At 38.8% G+C, this 19,883-nt stretch overlaps 1 protein-coding gene across 2 annotated transcripts in view; it reads right to left on the bottom strand.

Annotated features, from left to right (window-relative positions):
• SCNN1B (sodium channel epithelial 1 subunit beta) overlaps positions 1 to 14,413 on the bottom strand; it is a 101,747-nt gene extending 87,334 nt beyond the window's left edge. Inside the window, exons 1-2 of one of the 2 annotated variants that reach the window (XM_069089246.1) lie at positions 13,901 to 14,413; positions 8,308 to 8,428 (exon numbers count right to left, since the gene is read on the bottom strand). The gene's annotated coding sequence lies outside the window, so the exon portion shown is untranslated. The remainder of the gene's footprint in view (positions 1 to 8,307; positions 8,429 to 13,900) is intronic. The other variant, XM_069089243.1, reaches the window with a different exon arrangement.
• Positions 14,414 to 19,883: the final 5,470 nt, after the last annotated feature.

The raw sequence follows: 19,883 nt of genomic DNA, 5'->3' as shown, positions 1-19,883 counted from the left end.
GGGGGGGGGGGAACGGTGCATACAGAGGGTACCGTAATGTAGCGTGTAGCACAGGAGATCACCTTCACTACACTAGCAATCTCAATAGGGCTTATTTTCAGGGGAGGGCTTATTTTAGAGGAATCTTACACCGTAAGGGGAGGGCTTATTTTCGGGATAGGTCTTATTATCGGGGAAACACGGTAGTCAATGAGCTCAACTTTCCCCTCTAAGAAGTAGATAAATCTCACCAAAAAATTAAAAAGCAGGTGAATAAAATTCTGGAAAAGTTGAATATGATAGCTCTCTGGAGAAAACTGAATGGGAATTGAAAGGAATATACCTTTTCTCAGCAGTACCATGGCACCGACACAAAAACTGACTATGTATTAGGACACAAAAACCTCACAAACAAATGCATAAAAGCAGAAATAGTAAATGAACCATTTTCAGATCATAATGTAATAAAAATTACATTCAATAATGGACAATGGAAAGAGAGACTAAAAATTAATTGGAAATTAAATAATCCAATCCAAAAAGCAAGAGGGTCAAAGAATGAATCATAGAAACAATCAATAATTTCATTAAAGAAAATGATGGGGTGGCTAGGTGGCACAGTGAATAGAGTTCGGGCCCTGGGATTAGGAGGACTTGAGTTCAAATCTGGCCCCAGATACTTCACACTTATTAGCTGTCTGACCTTGGGCAAGTCACTTAACCCCAATTGCCCTGCCCTACCCCCTCCAAAAACGAAAAAAGCAAAAATTACAGCAATGAGACAACATACCAAAATTTATGGGACATGGTCAAAGTGGTACTTAGGGAAAAAAATTATATCTCTAATTGCTTACATTAATAAAATAGAGAAAAAGCAGATCAATGAATTGGACATACAACTGAAAAATTTAGAAAAAGAACCAATTAAAACCCCCCAATTAAACACCAAATTGGAAATCCTGAAAATCAAGGGAGAGGTTAATAACATTGAAAGTAAGAAAACTATTGAACTAAAATAAAACTAAAAGCTGGTTTTATGAAAAAAAAAACCACACCAATAAACATACAAACCATTGGTTAATTTGATTAAAAAAAAAGAAAGAAGAAAACCAAATTATTAGTATAAAAAATGAAAGGGGTGAATTCATCACCAATGAAGAAGAAACTAAGATATGTTAGGAGTTATTTTGCCCAAGTATATGGCAATAGATTTGGCAATCTAAATGAAATGAATATCTACAAAAATAGAAATCACCCAGATTAACAGAAGAAGAAATAAAATACTTGAATAATCCAATCTTAGAAAAAGAAATTGAACAAGTCATCAATGAACATCCTAAGAAAAAATCTTCAGAACCAGATAGATTCACAAGTGAATTCTACCAGTCATTTAAAGGACAATTAATCTCAATACTATATAAACTATTTGGAAAAATAGGTGGAGTATTACCAAATTCCTTTTATGACACATACATGGTGCTGATATCTAAACCAGGAAGAAAAAACAGAGAAAGAAAATTATAGACCAATTTCCCTAATGAATATTGATGCAAAAATTTTAAATAAAATACTAGCAAAGAGAATATAGCACTATATCACAAGGATCACACACTACAACCAGACGGAATGTTTACCAAGAACGGAGAGCTGGTTCAATATTAGGAAAACTATGAGTATATCAGTAACAAGACCAACAGAAAATTATATGATCATCTCAATAGATGCAGAAAAAACCTTTGAAAAAATACAGCACCTATTACTATTAAAAACACCAGAGAGCATAGGAATAAATGGAATTTACCTTAAAATGATAACTATTTAACTAAAAACATCAGCAAGCATTATCTGTAATAGGCATAAGCTAGAAGCCTTATCAATACAATCAGGGATAAAGCAAGGATGGCCATTATCACCTCTATTATTTAATATTGTACTAGTAATGCTAGCTGTAGCAGTTAGAGAAAAAAAGAAATGAAAGGAATTAGAACAGGCAATAAGGAAACAAAACTATCATTCTTTGTAGATGATATGATATTATATTTTAAAAATCCTAGAGAATCAACTAAAAAACTACTTGAAATAATAACAACTTTAGCAAAGTTTCAGGATACAAAATAAATCCACACAAATCATCTCCATTTCTATATATTACCCACAAAATCCAGCAGCAAGAGATAGAAAGAAAAATTTCATTTAAAGTACCTGCAGACAATATAAAATACTTGGGAGTCTACCTGCCAAGACAAATCCAGAAATTATATGAATTCAACTATAAAACACTTTTCACACAAAAAAAGTCAGATCTAAACAATTAGAAAAATATAGTTGCTCCTGAGTAGGCCAACCCAATATAATAAAAATGATAACTCTACCTAAATTAATCAATTTATTCAGTGCCATACCAATAAACTATCAAAAACTATTTTATAGAGCTAGAAAAAAATAATAACAAAATTCAACTAGAAGAACAAAAACTTAAGGATATCAAGGGAATCAATGAAAAAAAAATGTGAAAGAAGGTGGTCTAGCTGTACCAGATCTCAAACTGCATTATGAAGTGCTAATTATCAAAGCAATCTAGTACTGGCTAAGAAATAGAGTGGTGCATCAGTAGAATAGATTAGGTACAAATTACATTATAGTAAATAATCACAGTAATCTAGTCTATGATAAACCCAAAGGCCAAAGCTTTTTGAACAAAAACTCATTATTTGACAAAAACTGCTGAGAAAAGAGTTTGGAAAAAACTAGGTAGAGACCAACATCTCCCACCATATATCAAGATAAAATCAAAATGGGTACATGATTGGTGACTAAAGGGTGAGATACTACAAGCAAATTAAGAGAACATGGAATAGTTTATCTGTCAGATTTATGGATAAAGGAAGAATTTAGGACCAAAGATGATATAGAGAGCATTATAAAATGTAAAATGTATAATTTTCATAATATAAAATTTAAAAGTTTTTGTACATAATATTAGGAAAACTATCAGTAAAACTGATCATATCAACAATAGAACTAGCAGAAACCACATGATTATCTCAATAGATGCAGAAAAGGCTTTTGACAAAATACAACATCCATTCCTATTAAAAACATTAGAAAGTATAGGAATAAATGGAGCCTTCCTTAAAATAATAGGTAGCATCTAGTTAAAGCCACCAGCAAGTATTATATGTAATGGGGAGAAGCTGGAAGCATTTCCAATAAGATCAGGGGTGAAACAAGGATGTCCACTATCACCCCTCTTATTCAATCTAGTACTAGAAATGTTAGCAGTAGCAATTAGAGAAGAAAAAGAAATCAAAGGAATCAAATTAGGCAAAGAAGAGACTAAGCTATCACTCTTTGCAGATGATATGATGATATACTTAGAGAATCCTCAAGAATCAAGTAAAAAACTACTTGAGAAAATAAATAAATTTGGCAAAGTTGCAGGATATAAAATTAAACCACATAACTACTCGGCATTCCTATATATTTCTAACAAAATTAAACAGCAAGAGATAGAGAAATCCCAATTAAACTTACTGTAGACATTATTAAATATTTGGGAATCTACCTGCCAAAACAAACCTAGGACCTATAAGAACACAACTACAAAACACTTTTCACACAAATAAAGCCAGATCTAACTAATTGGAAAGACATCAATTGCTCATGGCTGGGTCAAGCTAATATAATAAAAATGACAATTTTACCTAAATTAAATTACATATTTAGTGCCATATCAATCAATCTACCAAAAATTACTTTATAGAGCTAGAAAAAATAGTAACAAAATTCATTTGTGAGAACAAAATGTCCAGAATATCAAGGGAATTAATGAAAAAAAAATGCCAGGGAAGGTGGCCTAGCCATACCAGATTTTAATCTGTATTATAAAGCAGCAGTCATCAAAACTACTTGGTACTGGCTGAGGAATAGAGCAGTGGATCACTGGAATAGATTGGGTATACAAGACTCAGCAGTCGATGACTATAGTAATCTACTGTTTGATAAACCCAAAGACCCCAGTTTTTGGGATAAGAACTCACTATTTGACAAAAACTTCTGGGAAAACTGGAATATAGTATGGCAGAAACTGTGCATAGACCATTATCTAACACCATATATCAAAATCAAGTCTAAATGGGTGCATGATCTTGGTATAAAGGCTGATACTGTAAGCAATCTGGGAAAGCAAGGAATAGTTTACCTGTCATATTTATGGAGAAGGGAAGACTTTATGACCAAACAAGAAATAGAGAGCATTATAAAATGCAAAATGGATAATTTTGATTACATTAAATTGAAAAGTTTCTATACAAACAAAGCCAATGTAACCAAGATTAAGAGGGAAGTGGAAAATTGGGAAAGAATTTTTACAACCAATGTCTCTGATAAAGGCCTCATTTCTAAAATATACATTTCATATATTTGAAATATATTAGAAATATATAAGAATACAAGTCATTGTATTCTTAAGGATATGAACAAGCAGTTTTCAGAGGAAATTAAAGATATCTATAAGCATATGAAAAAATGCTCTAAATCACTATTGATTACAGAAATGCAAATCAAAACAACTCTGATGTACCACATATCACCAGTCAGATTGGCTAAGATGACAAAACAGGAAAATGACAAATGTGGGAAAATGGGAACACTAATGCATTGTTGGTGGAGTTGTGAACTGATTCAACCATTCTGGAGAACAATCTGGAACTATACCCAAAGGGCTATAAATAATTTCATGCCCTTTGACCTAGCAAGACCACTTCTAGGCTTGTATCCCAAAGAGATCATATAAGTGGGAGGAAGACACATATGTACAAAAATATTTGTAGCAGCTCTTTTTGTGGTGGCAAAGAATTGGAAATTAAGGGGATGCCCATCAATTGGGGAATGGCTAAACAAGTTGTGGTATATGAATGTAATGAAATACTATTGTGCTATAAGAAATGAGGAGCAGATGGACTTCTTTTTTACCTGGAGAGGCTTATATGAACTGATGCTGAGTGAGAAGAGCAGAACCAGGAGAAATCTGTACACAATTACAGACACAACATATGTGTGATGACCAGCTTTGATAGACTGGACTCTTCTCAGCAATGCAGGGTTATAACACAACCCCAAAAGACTCAAGATGGAGAGAGATGTCTACATTCAGAGAAAGAGCTAGAAAGAACAGAGTTTGAATGCAGACTGAAGCAAATTACCTGCTCTCTTTCTTTTTCTTGTTTGGTTTTGTTTCCTCTTTCCCATTGTTTATTCCATCTGTTACAATCCTTCTTTATAACCTCACTAATGTCTAATGTGGAAGTATTTGCAGATCCTATACTTGATTGCATGCCGCCATGGGTGGGTGGCGGGGAGGGGGGGGAGGAGGGGGGGGAGGAGAGAGAGGGGGAGAAAATTTGAAACTCAAGGGATTATGGACCTGAATCTTGTAAACTAAAAGTAAACAAACAAATTAATAAAGACAAAAAAATAAAAAAAATTTAAAAATTTTTTTGTACAAACAAAACCAAAATTATAAGGAAAGTAGAAAATTGGATAATTTTTTTGCAATAAGTATCTCTAATAAAGGCCTCATTTCTCAATATAGAGAACTGAGTCAAATTTATAAAAATACAAGTCATTCACCAATTGATAATTGGTCAAAGGATATGAACAGACAGTTTTCAGCAAAGAAATCAAAGCTATCCATATTTACATTAAAAAAATGCTCTAAATCACTATTGATTAGAGAAATGCAAATCAAAACAACTCTGAGGTACCACCTCACACCTATCATATTGGCTAATATGAAAAAAAGGGAAAATGTTGGATGATAGAGGAAATGTGGGAAAATTGGAACACTAATGTCCTGTTGGTGGAGTTGGGAACTGATCCAACCATTTTGGAGAGCAATTTGGAACTATGCCCAAAGGGTTATAAAACTGTGCATATCCTTTGATCCAGCAATAGCCCAAAGACATCTCCAAAAAGGTAAAAGGACCTATTTCTACCAAAATATTTCTAGCAGCACTTTTTGTGGTGGCAAAGAATTGGAAACTGAAGGGAAGCCCATCAACTGGTGAATGGCCAAGAAAGCTCTGGAATATGATTGTAATAGAATATTATTGTGCTATGAGAAATGACAAGCAGGATGTTTTCAGAAAAACCTGGGAAGACTTAACATGAACTGATGCATAGTTAAATGAACAGAACCAGGACAAGGTTATACACAGTAATGGCAATATTGTTTGATGAAGACCTGTGAATGACTTAGCTTTTCTCAGCAATACAATGATCTAAGACAATCCCAAATGACTAATGATGAAAAGCTTCCAGAGGAAGAGCTGATATTGATTGACTACAGATTGAAGCATGCCATTCTGACTTTCATTTTTCTTTTTTTTATTCAGTCATCTTGTAAAAAGTGACTAATATAGAAATATAACCTATATTTGATTGCTTACCATCTCAGGGAGATGGGGAGGGATAGAATTTGAAACTCAAAACTTTAAATAAACATATTTTTAAAAACTGAATCCTCCCCCCCTCCAAAAAAAAAGAGACAAACAACCTTTAATGGCTTTCACTACCTATTGAATAAAGTCCAAAATCCTTAGCCTGGCATTCCAGGCCCTCTATAATCTGACTCTAACCTACCTTTCTAGCCTTACTTCTTGTACCTATGCTCTAACCAAACTGGATCAGTGACTATCTCTTCAATTTCCCACTTATCTCTTTGTTCCTGCTTCTACTCCTCTCAGAATGTTTCCTGACTTGTCGAAATTTTACTCATCCTTGAAAGCCCAGCTCAATTACCACTTCTTTTATGAAGCCTTCCCTGTCCTCATAACTGGAAATTATCTCTCCTTCTTGAAACTCTCATAGGACTTTGTAATTTTCTGCATTATCAGTCAATCAATAAATATTTCACCTACTATAAGTGTCTACTATGTGCCAGACACTGTACTAAGTATTATGGATACAAAGAATGATAAAATCTCCTTGATGATATCACAATCTAGTGGGTAGATAACATGCAAATAATTATATTCAAATAAGCTATATATAGGATAAATTCAAAAATTTATCAATCTATTTTAAGTATGTCTTATATGTGCTCTTAGACCAGATATGTGAAACACACAGCCCACGATACTCCAGGGTACCACTGAACCAAATTAAAATGGAATAGGAAATATTTAACAAAATGAACAAAAGTACAATAAAACACAGATAGTATTATTTTTTATGGAGGGGGAAAGCAGGGCATTTGGGGTTAAGTGACTTGCCCAAGGTGACACAGCTAGTAAGTGTTGTGTCTGAGGCATAACTTGAACTCAGATCCTCCTGACTCCAGGGTTGACACTCTATTCACTGTGCCACCTAGCTGTCCCAATAGTATTATATTTTAAAACTAAATCACTGTGTGGACCACAGGGATCCTTATGTACACCTTAATGGCTCCCATTTCTATTTGACTTTGACACTACTAGATTAGAATGGATGCTCATGGAAGGCTAGGACTTTATTTTATTTATCTTTGTATACCCTCTAGTATTTTATGTATAGGAAACTAAAAAATGATAGTTGTTCCAGAGGGCCATTGCTTAGCTGTCTGTGGTGGGTGAAGAATGTCAAAATGGAGGAAGGTGTAGAAAGAAACTTGGTTTTACACCAGTCAGAAAGCTCATCTGATATTTTTTATTAAAATCATTCTTGACTCCAGACTCTTTTGTGCCCGTTAAAATGACAAATTTAAATGAACCCATAGTTGAATTTAATTAGATTCAACCAAGAGTTACTAAATGTCTGGAAGCTTCTGAAAGGCAGGGACTATTTCAATCAATGAATAAGCATATATTAAATGCTTACTGTATGCCAGTCACTGTGTTAAGTGTTGGGGATAGCAAAAAAGAAAGATAGTTCCTGCCTTCAAGGAGCTTCCACTCAAATGAGGGAAGACAACATATATAAAGGGAACTGAAAAGCAGGATGTACAAATAAAGGGGAATGGAGGAGAAAACTGGAGAGTCAGGATTGAGCATGACTAGGAGAGGAGAAAAGGAATGAACACAGGCCTGGGTCAGTTCAAAATGGAACCTCAAAATGGAGGTTCCAAGAACTCACCAAGTAGAGTACTTGGTGAGAATGAGGCATCTTAGGGGGCGAAAAGGCTAAATTAATCAGAGTTCTTTTTATCTTTGTGCCTAAGATAGTGCTGGATACCTTAATAGGTGTTTAATAAATGCTTGTTGATTGCTTGCTGGCAGTACCTAGTGCAAGACACTAGGCAAAGTGATTGGGCTACAAAGAGGAAATAAACAATTTAGAAACTACAATTACCTTTAGAAACCCAAGAGGCATCTCAGTGAATACAGGAGAAGAGAAGACAAATCTTGTCCCAGCCTCTCAGATCAGCAGGTTGGAATTTGTCAGAACCAAGTATTTCCCTTTAGGAACATCTCTGTGGTGTAAATTAGGGTGGGCATAATTAATAAGGTCAGGCTGATTAGCCTGGGGATATTTTGGGGAGGAGGTCTATTACTAAGCAGGGTTATGCTTATGAGATGGAAGAAGAGTAAACAAAGACTGGAGATATATAAAACCTATTCTTTTCAAATGAGGCTTTAACAGGTATAAGGAGATGGAGTAGGGGGACTATGGAATGGGAGACTGAATTCCCAGTTATTTTCCTTTACTCTAATTGTACAGTCTAATTTTTTTTTTAAAAAAAAGCCTTATTTTTGTCATTTGTTTTTATACCATAGTCATCTCCCCCCTCTCCCCCACCATATAACAGAAAGACATTTAAACAAAAAATAAATTGATCAATGAGTAAACCTTTATGGAGTGCACCTATTATGTGCCAGGAACTATACTGTGCTAGGGGATACCAAAAGAGGTAAAGGAAAGCAACGGGATCTAGAGGCATTCCCACACATTCACACCTTCATTCAAGCCCCCACTGGATTGTTGTTTAAAGAGGGTCAATGACATCACAAGGTGATGGGGTGTGAATTGTAGAGTTGCAGTTTTCAGTCTCATTCTCCCTTCCAGAGCTATAAAAGGCCAGTGGGAAGATGAGAGTTAAGACATAATATGTGGAGAAAGGAAAGAAAGCAGAAGGATTGTATGTATGTGTGTTTTGGGAAGATGACAGTCAATGTGTGTGAATCTCTTCTCTAAATAGTCTCATCCCTTCTCTCCCAGCCAGGAGCACAGGTTTTTCTGGCTAGCACGTGGTGGGGTGTGTCATTCTCTGTCAAAGATAACACTACTCCTCAACACCCCAGCCTTGGAGCTGAAGGATTTCTGTTTTCAGGCAAGGGACCACTCCAAAGGATAATATTTTTTAAAAGATGCTACTAGCAAGATGAACTCAGGTCTCAGCTGACCAAGATTTTCAAATAAGCCTCAGATATTCCATTCCTCCCTCCCTGGGGCAAACTGACTTAGGCTCTAAAGGTCTGGTACAGATAGTTAGATTGTAGGGCTGAGCCTTAAGATTACTGCTAGTCAGGCTGTACATTCTTTTTTTGGTGGTAGGAAAAGAATTGTAAACAGAGTAGGCATCTGTTGATTTCAGATCCCCAAGAGAACAGAAGTTCCTTTGAAGGCAGGGAAGATTACAGTTTTATTGCACAGTACCTGGCACATAGTCAACATGTAAAAAATGCTTGAAGTGAATTTAACTGAATTGGAGAACAGTTAAACCAAATGAGGTAATATGAATGAATTTAGGATTCAAGTCTAATGGTCAATCTTGGTCCTGAGAACTGATGACAACACTTCCCTACCCTCATTGAAGAGGTAGTGGACTTTGGAAATGGAATATAGCATATGCTGCTAGATCCTATTGATTTCTTTGCCTCTTTTTGTATCCCCTAGCACAGTAGAGTTCCTGGCACATAATAGGTCCATTCAATGAAGATTTACTGATTGATTAATTTATTTTTTGTTTAAATGTCTTTCTCTGTTATATGGTGGTGGTGGGGGGAATGACTGTGGTATAAAAACAAATGACAAAAATAAAGGTTTTTTTTTTAAAGTAGATTGTACAATTAGAGTAAAGGAAAATAACTGGGAATTCAAAATCTCCCATTCCATAGTCCCACAACTTCATCTCCTTATACCTAATAAAGCCTCGTTGTAAAGAACTGCTCAAGGTGGACTTTAGAAAAACCTGGAAAGACTTATATGAACTGATGCTGAGTGAAGTGAGCAGAACCAGAGGAACACTGTACAGAGTAACAGCCGCATTGTGTGATGAGTGACTTTCATAGACTTGGTTCTTCTCAGCAATGCAAGGATCTAAGACAGCTCCAAAAGACCTGTGATGGAAAATGCTGTCCACATCCAGAGAAAGAGCTATGGAGTCTGAATGCAGATGGAAGCAGACTATTTGCTCTCCTTTTTCTTTTGTTGTTTTATTTCTTCTTTCTTCTGGTTCCTCCCATTGGTTCTAATACTGCTTTACAACATGACTAATGTGAAAATATGTTCAATATGAATGTATATGTGGAGGCTATATCAGATTACACACTTGGGTGCAGAGGGGAGAAAACTTAAAAGCTTATGGAAGTGAATGCTGAAAACTAAAAATAAAGACATTAATTTTTTTTGAACTATGGCAAGTTTCTGAGTTCATCCTCAAGCCCATAATTTGTTATTTTTTTTAAAAGAAAATCTAGGTTGGATTGTGAGCTCCCTGTGTACCCACCTTTGTCTCTGTAAGGAACTCCTTTTTTTTTTTTTTTGGTTTTAATTTTTGCTTTTGGAGGGGTGAGGGTAGGGCAGTTGGGATTAAGTGACTTGCCCAAGGACACATAGATAGTTTTTTTTGTGTGTATGTGTGAAGTGTCTGAGGCCAGATGCCAACCCAGGTCCTCCTGACTCCAGGGCCGATGCTCTGCTCACTGTGCCACCTAGCCGCCCCAATAAATACATTAACTTAAAAAAAGAAAAAAAGAAACCAAAAAGAAGGAAAAGAAAAAGAAAAGACAAGCTCAGATACTTTTTTTTTTTCTAGAAACCCTGTTTCCACAGAGGCGATATTAATCCTTAGAGCAGAAACAGTGGTTCTGGTCCTTGGAAAGAACACTGATTACTATCTAAGTATGTATCTAAGTTCTGTATTTTAGTTTCAGGACATGTGAGCCTGAAGGAGTGAAAAAACTGGGTTTGCTTTGAGTCTAAAAGACAAGCAGAGAAGGGCATGGAGAACATGCATTGTTCCCCAAATCTGAGAAGCCTGGCACTCAAGGAAGGGGAGTGGGATTAAGGATCAGGGCAGAGGAAACCCTAGCAGTTTGAGAAAGATGAATTTAAGACCGAAGACAGTCTTGGTTCAACCAAGAGATGGAAAATTTATAGAACTTGTACCCCATTATGTGTTGGTACACTGAAAGAAAACAAGCAACAAAAATCGTTTTGAAAAATGAACGGCAGATTCATAGTGGGTTAATAAGTAAAGTTAGATGTCATTAATCTTGTGAACAGCCTAGAACAGTGGAGAGAGGTAGTCTTGAGGCCGGGAAGACTTGGTTGGGTTCTGGTCCTATCTCTGGCACATGCTGCCTGTATCACCCTGGGCAAGTCGCTTAACCTATTGACAGCTAGCTCTTTGGTGAAGAGAATTTCTTTACTTCTGATTCCTTCTCTTCTCTGACAACTACCACTAACACTGGCGCAGAGCTAAATCACCTCCTGCCTAGCCAACTGCAATAGCCTTCTGGTCTAGTTGCTCTCCTTGCCTCAATTCCCTCACCACGCCAATTCATTTCCTCACCTGACAAAGTAATTTTTTTGTCCTTAAACACAAGTCACTCCCTTACTCAGTAAATTCCAGTGGTTCCCCATTACCTTCAAAATCAAATATAAAACCCTTCATTTGGCTTGTAAATCATTTTACAGCTCGCTGCCTTCCTGCTTCTCCAGTCTTCCTACTCTTTGCTCCTCTTCACAAACTCTACAAAGCAGGGACATGGCTTCCTCTGCTGTTCCTTGCACGAGATGTTCTATTTCCTGACTGCATTTTCTCTGACTGTCCTGGAATTCTCTCTTTCCTGAACTCCACCTCCTAGCTTCCTTCAAATCTCAGCTGAAGTCCCACCTTCTACACAACTTTTCTCAGTCCCCCTCAATGCTAGTGTCTTCCCTCTGAGATTCCCTCTGATTTACACTGTCTATATCTTGTATATACAGAATTGTTTGCCTGCTTTCTACCCTATTAAAATATGAGTTCCTTGAGGCTTTTTTTTTTTTTCGCCTTTCCTTTTATCCTTAGGACTTAGCAAAGTGCCTGGTACACAGTAAATGCCTAATAAAGGCTTATTGAATTTCAGGGTCCCTGTACCAAGGAAATCACAGGTCCAGTCCCTATCCCTATCTCCTATCCTGATCTTAGAGTTTGATGATAAGGACAATCCATATACAGAACACCAGTTTCTCAGATACATATGAGCCCCTATAAATCATCTAGTCTAATTCTCTCATTTTCCAAATGAGGAAACTAAGGCCTAGAGAAGCTATTTGCTCAAGGTTACACAAAGAAATAGTGGCAGACTTCTCAAATAGTGGAGGAGGTGGTGAAAGGAGGGAGATAATTTGGAATTCAAATTAAAAATTAAGTTAAAAAATAATTAGTGGCAGAGCTGGCTTATAACTCAACTTATTAACTTTCCCCTATGTCATCCTACTCTCCCAAAGGGTTCTACTTACAGGTCAAACAAAATTCTAGACTGGATGATGGTTCATGTGGCTGAACCAGAGTAGCATTTTTGCTCTTTTTATTTTGGAACTGAAGAACCCATTCTGCTGCTTACTTAATAAACTTTCTGTCTCAGCTTATCCTGTAAAAAAAAAAAAGAATATCCCACAAAGGGATGATCTGTGAATAAATAAAGGAATTAATGTGAGAGGCTGGAGTCTGGGTGTGTCTCAGAGGAGGTTTGTTCTAGATGGTCTCTCAGGCCTCTTTGAGTTCTAATCCTAGGATCCCCAAAAGATATAAAAACACAAGTACCATCCTGTTATTTTTCAAGTCAAGTATAGGCGTTTATGGTCAAAATTATACCTACAGTCTACAACCTTGGTTTAACTGACTACATACACAAACACTTATAATTCCAGGAATCGGGACCGAGTATTGAGGAAACTCTCTACCTCTCTCAAGCCAGGACAGCAGACTCAGGACACACACACACACACACACACACACACACACACAATCTGGTGTGTGTGTGGGTATATACCCCAGACCTATTCATAGCTGTCTCCTCTATCCTACCCTCTGACTTTTATTATTGACTACTTAATGCAAGAACTTTTGATTTCCAAGGAAAGTTGGGCAAAGAGAATGGTGAACAGGCTGTAACTCTTCTACCTTCCCCACCTCCCTCCCAATCCCGTCCTCCCCCTCCCCCCCCTCCATCGCCATTGTGGACATCTGATTTGGCTGGGTTAAGTGACGTCCAGAGGTGAGACGTGCTGATCGGCAGAATTCTCTTTTCATTCCCATTCCCCTTTTCCGTTTCCCCAAGATTGAGCTCTCTTTTGGTTAGCTTTACAAGACTTTAATAAGAGCAAATCGTCGGCAAGTAGTTATACACTATTCACAACTAGGGAAACTGAGGCACGGAATAGGGCAAGGGTTAAACCAGGTAACCAGGGCAGAAGCGGTATTAGAACGCAGTTGTGACTTACTGCCTTTCTCCCGGTCTCGGTCCCCTTCAGAGCCCCACACGCCCTTCCCTGCGCTGGACTGCACTGTGGTGCCTAAGCCTCCCTGGGGACAGATTCTCTCCGGGAAGACTTGAGATCCCCTTGGTCCCGCACCTCCGTCAGAATTTAGGTGTCCCCAGTCCCCAGCCCTCCTTGGAAGCTCCCAGGGGGCCAGAGTCTAGATGGGTATCCTTTTACCTGAGTCCCACCTTACCTGTGCGGCGGCCGCGGCTGCTGCTCCGGAAAGGATGCGCCTGGGCGGGGATCAGACGGCAGGCGGCGGGCTGGCTTAGCTCGGCTTCCTAAGGTTGCTACTTTAGCCGGCTCCGCTGCTGTCTTGGGCAGGTCGGGAGGGAGGTGGAGTAGGAGGAGGCCGAGGCCGGGGATCGCGGGAGCTGGGGAGATGGAGGAGGGCGTGGGCGCGGGTGCGCCCGGCTGCGGCCACGCGACGGAATCCCGGGAAGGAGCTAGCTAGCTGCACCTCAGGTTCGCAGTTTCCGCTGGCCACCTGGGTGCCGGGTTCTAGCTGGGACTGGGAGCTCGCTGTATCTGACCGCGAGATCCCAGAAGGTTGCCTAAGGGAGACCGGGCTGACTGCATGTACCTCCTCCCCAGCTCAGCCCACTCCCCCCTTGGCCCTGCCCGGGCTCGGCCTGCCTGCAGCTGAGGCTTTGCCTCTACTCCCCTAACCTGAGCGAGAACTATCCACCATGCTGCCATTGCAGCCCTCCATCGGATCTCTTAGAATGCCAGGGACTTAGGGCTCGGCGCTTGGGGTGTAGGCGAATCAGATCGGGTTAGAAAGCCCGGAGGCTGTTTTACATATAACTTTTCCCCCAAAGTGTTCAAGCTCCTAACTTTCTAGTCGTCATATTTCAGCCAGAGGAGATGGGGGTTGGGGGCCTGGGCAGCACTCACACGAAGGTTCCAGCTTGGGGTGGGGTGAGGAGTGGGCCGGAAATTGGCATTTTATATATCTTTGTTTTGGCCCATTCCCTAGAACTTGCTAAGTGCTGTGTCCTCTAAATTATTTCTAGGCCCTCTGGACTTGGCTGTCGTCCTCACCTACTTTCCCTCTCTCCCATGCCAGATTTGGCCCTTTGCTTGCAGGGTGTGTCAGTTCCGTGAAGGAGCACTTCGGCCGCTGAGGTTGTTTCCAGGGCAAGGTTTGGAGGTCTTGATTTAGCAGCTTGTGTCAGTAAGAGAAGAAGTGGGGGTGGAACTGACAAAAATGAAACAAAGAAAGCAAGACAAAACCCTTTCTGATCGGCTTCATTGAGAATTTACCTTTTATCTTGAAAGAGTAGAACAAACATCACAAAGAATTGGAGGCCGCTGGGATGCAGCAGAAAGAACAGAGGCTACAGGAGACCAGGGCTTTTCAATTCATTAATCATTTTGGGGGCAGCTGCTATATACAAGGCATATGCTGGGTGCTGGGCACCAAAGCCAAACTCAAACCACTTGTCCTCCAGCAAGTTTACATTTTACTAAGGGGATACAATACAGGTGTCCCTACGGTCTGGAGACATAGGAAATCTCATTAACTATCCATATCTTCTTTCTTTGCTTTCCTTCTTCCTTCCTTCCTTTCTTTTTTTCTCTTCCTTCCTTCCTCCCCCCCCCCCCCCCTCTTCCTTTCTTTTTTTGCTTTTTCGAACAGGGCAACTGGTGTTAAGTGATTTGCCCAAGGTCACACTGGCTAGTAAGTGTTAAGCATCTGAGGCTGGATTTGAACTCAAATCCTCCTGATTCCAGGGCCCCATGCTCTATTCACTGCCACCTAGCCGCCCTGACTACATATTTTCAAGAATGAAATGAATGAAGTTTCCATAATTTTATTTAATTAGCATAAATTTTAGCCATTACAATTTCATATGGAATAAAAGCTTTCATTAGCTATTGGGGACTATTTTCCATATTAATGAGATTAATTAAATTTAATTAATGAAGTTTCCTATGTGTCTCCTATGTCTTCCTATGAAATCTCATTTATGCTAATTATATAAAATGTTGTTGAAAATTTCATTCATTTCATTTCTTGAAAATATGCATAGTTAATGAGATTTCTTATGTGTCAGACTTTAGGGACACCCTGTATACACACAAATAAATAAAATGCAAGGAAATTTGAAGTCAGAGAGAGTATTAACAATTGGGTTTAACAAAGGCCATAGATGGCACCTGAGGTATTCTAATAAGCAGAGGTGAAGAGAGAGGGCATTCCAGTCATGGGGGAAAGCTAGAGAAAGTCAGGGAAGCAGGAGATTGGATGTCATATGCAGTGGATCAGTTTGATGAGAATGGAGAGGGAAGAGGAGTAATATCAAGTAAGACTAGTAAGGCAGGAGCAACATTGTGAAGGTCTTTAAATGCAAGACTGAGGATTTTGTATTTTATCCTAGGGATAATAGGGAGCCACTGAAGATTTTTTTAGTAGGGGAGTGACATGGCTGGATTTGTATTCTAGGAATAATAATTTGGCAATTGTGTGTAATATGAATGGGACAGAGGGAAAGACTGGAAACAAGATCATCAGTTAGGAGGTAAAAATTTAGACAATAAGACAGGAGGCCTGGAGTAGGAGAAATATTGTTTTGGTGGAGAGAAGGGGGAAATGCCAGAAATGAAATTAGAAGCCATCAGCATGGTGTTATTGGCAGATAGGAACTTCTGAAGAACGTGACCATCTAGAGGTCACATTCCCTCTTCTTTTTGTCTTCCATGGCAGTGACAAATAGCTCTGGCACCATACCTTTCTGTTTTACTTCACTTTACATCACTTCAATTGATGTGACCACTGATATTTTCATTAAGGAAATTTGCTTGATCTTAAACATGAAAAATAAGCACCTTGTTGGAGAAGACATGCTTTAAGGCTGCATTCTGCCTTACTGAATCTATTATTACTATATTTTTTACAATTTGGCAAGAAAGCACAGTGGTGTCTTATATTCTCTGTGCCTTTCAGTCAATCAGTATAGGGAGCTATGGCTGTAAAAAATCCTTCCAACACTGCATATCATTATTTGACAGAGTTGCCTGAGTCACTGAGAAGTTAAATGACTATGGGCATAGTCATAGGGCTAGTTTGGATCACAGGAAACTTGCTGATTTCAAAACTGACCCTTTAACCCACCCTTCCTCTCCCATTCATACTCTCTCTAGCACCTATCTGTGGTCTGCTGTTGAATACTGTTTGTGAAAGCCTGCCAGTTCTTTTTTCATTTTTTTCTTCACTGTTACCCTCAATGTATGTATAAATTGTTCTCTTAAAAAAATTGTAAAGGGGAAGGGAGAAAACATTTATATGGTGCCTACTATGTGCCAGGCACTGTGCTAAGTGTTTTTATAAATATTATTTCACTTGATCCTCACAATGACCCTTCAAGATGGGTGGTATTCTTATCCCCATTTTACTGTTGAGAAAACTGAGAGAAAGTTTAAGTGATTTGCCTAGGGTTACACTAGCTACCAAGAGTCTCATGCCAATTTTGAACTCAGAACTAGGAAGTCTAGGCCCAGCACTCTATTGCACCACTAGCTGTTTCTAAAAGAAATTAGGCAATCCTGTTAATTACTCTAGGGGTGTTGGTATAATAATGTGTATGTGTGTGTGAGTGTGTATATTTAGGAAAAAAAATCATTTGGTACTTTCCCCTCTTTCAGCAATCTTAAAATGGGCTAATAGGCTGCCCTGGTCTGACCTCATCTGTAATACTATGTTAAGTTTTGGGAGTCATACTTATAAAGATTGAAGCATGACTGGAATGGTGAAGAAATTTGAAAACCCATTTGTTATGGAGAAGAGATGCAGGAGCTAGGAGTATTGAACATGGAGAAGACCTACTATCTTTCTTCAAATATTTAAAGGCTACTATGTGGAAGAGAGATTATAATTCTATAAATTATAGTTATAAAGGGCAGCACATCCAAAGATTGATGAAGCTACAAGGAGTCAGATTTCAACATAATATATATATGTCTGTGTGTATGTATAACATGCATATACATATGTATATTAGTATACATAATCATATATACATACTGCATATAATATGCATGCATAATACATGTGCATATATACATATGTGTATACATACATGTGTGTGCTTATGTGCACGTGGTATGTGTGCATTGTATATGCTCACATGCATATATGTTTTTTATATGTATATATATTTGAATCTGCTAACATTTGGAGTTGTTCAAGAGTGTTGCTGCCTTATAAAGTAATTCCCTCTCATTGGAAGTGTTCAAAAATTTGGGAAGGTGGGTGGATTCTATAGAGGGTGTTAATTGAGAGATTGGGCTAGGTGACCTCTAAGATAATTTCCAAGTCTAATATTCTGTGCCACCTTGCTGGCATCCTTGGCTCCTCACTCGCAATTCACCTGACATCTCTAATCAGTATCCAACTTTCATTTCTACCTCCATGAAATCTCTTGGATAGGTCCTGATTTTCTCCATTCACTCAGATACCATTCTAGTTAAGGCCTTCTTTTCTCTGTGAACTACTGCAATAGCTTCTTTTTGGTCTCCTCTTCTCTTTTCTCTCCACTCCACTTCATCTTCCACATAGATTTTCCTAAAACATAAGTCTGCTCATATCACCTAGCTACCCAGTAAATTCCAGTGGCTCCAGGATCAAATATAAAGTACTTTGGAATTGAATCCTTCACAATCTGACTCCATTCTATCATTATCAATCTTCCTATATTCTATTCTCTCCACACACTCTACAATATACTGGTTGTTCCTCACAATACGTTACTCTCCATGCCTTTTCAGTGACTGTCTTTCACTTCTGAAATGTCTCCCTTCTTACCTCTTCCTGTTAGAATCCCTGACTTCCTTCAAGAATTAACTCAAATGTCACCTTCTACAGGAGCTTCTCAACTGCCAGAGCCTTCCCTTTAAGGTTATCTTCCTTCTTCTTTGTAGATACTAAACATACTGTGTCTTTTGTATGTACCTGTTTTTATGTTGTCTCCCATATTAGAATGTAAGTGTCTTGAGGGCGGGGAATGATTTTGCCTTCCTTTGGATCCCTGGCACTTAGTACCATGCCTGTCACATCGTGCTTTACAAATGTTTATTGAGGGATAGATTGATTAATACTCTATGTCATGCTGTATGTTGCTAAGTCCAGGACATGACTCGGGTTCTCACATTTTCAGTAGGTGGTGTGCTCAACCATGAATAGAACTGGGACTATCCCTCCCCTGGGAGTGAGCCTCCCAAAGATGTCAGACTAGATGGAAAACTAGCTGGGATTTCCTAATTTTGGGTGGAGGCTATTGTTCACCCTTCTCGTTGCCTACATAAAAGAGGTCAATTGTGTTTGGAGCTGTCAGCCAAGGGAATGGGACAAGGGCATTAAGATGGGGTATTAGCACATGGGGAGAAAAGAAAGATGTGGGTAGATTTTGGAAGCTTTCTGAATTTACTTCCTTTAGGAGAAAAAAGTCTTTAGGAAGACAAAATATCTCAGATGATCTTGTTGGTCCCAGGATCTTCCATGTCTACCCCGTCCCAGCCACCTGTGCCTCACCTACCACCCACGGACAGGCAATAAGTGGATCCTTGTAATAGCTACATCCAGGACTGCTGGCAAAGAGCCCTAAGCCTGAGTGTCTCCTTTTGGTTGTAAGGGCTGTTGTCTGGCTTTCCAACCAAATTCCTGGCTTCCTGCCCTATAGCAAAGTCTTCCCTGAGATACAGTGTAAGCAGCCTCTGGCCTTGTATCCTGGCACTGGGACCACTGCCAGCTCAAAACTGAGGTCAAAATTTCATATTCTGGGTTTTTATAAAGCCTCTGTGAGTCTCCAATTGCTTTACTAAACATCTCTCTAGAGTTCTTCCCAGTTCATACTTCCACTTCAACTTTCATTCTCAGAGAGATAATTATATGGTGGCAGACCATACATAAAGCAAACTACTATAGCTCTTAGCTCAAAGGACAATAGCCCACCTATACCTTTCCACTTCTCTCAAAAAGTAGTGGCTCTGGAATCAGAGATCTTGGGTTCAAATTCTGCCTGGAAGTTGACCGCATGACCTTGGGCAAATCACCTTTCTCATCTGTAAAATGTGGGAGATAGACTAGGTGGCTCCTACTGTCCTGAATCTATTATCTTGCCTCTGTTTTCCCTGGATGCCTAATCTGAGTAGCTAAGTGGTACAATGGGTAGAGT

This window comes from Petaurus breviceps, unplaced genomic scaffold (genome assembly GCF_028583685.1).
Source record: "Petaurus breviceps papuanus isolate PSGF00001 unplaced genomic scaffold, PetGlider_PUasm1.0 120, whole genome shotgun sequence".
NCBI lineage: Eukaryota > Metazoa > Chordata > Mammalia > Diprotodontia > Petauridae > Petaurus > Petaurus breviceps.
Note: the sequence above shows the minus strand (reverse complement) of the source record. Positions and strands in the feature narration are given on the sequence as shown.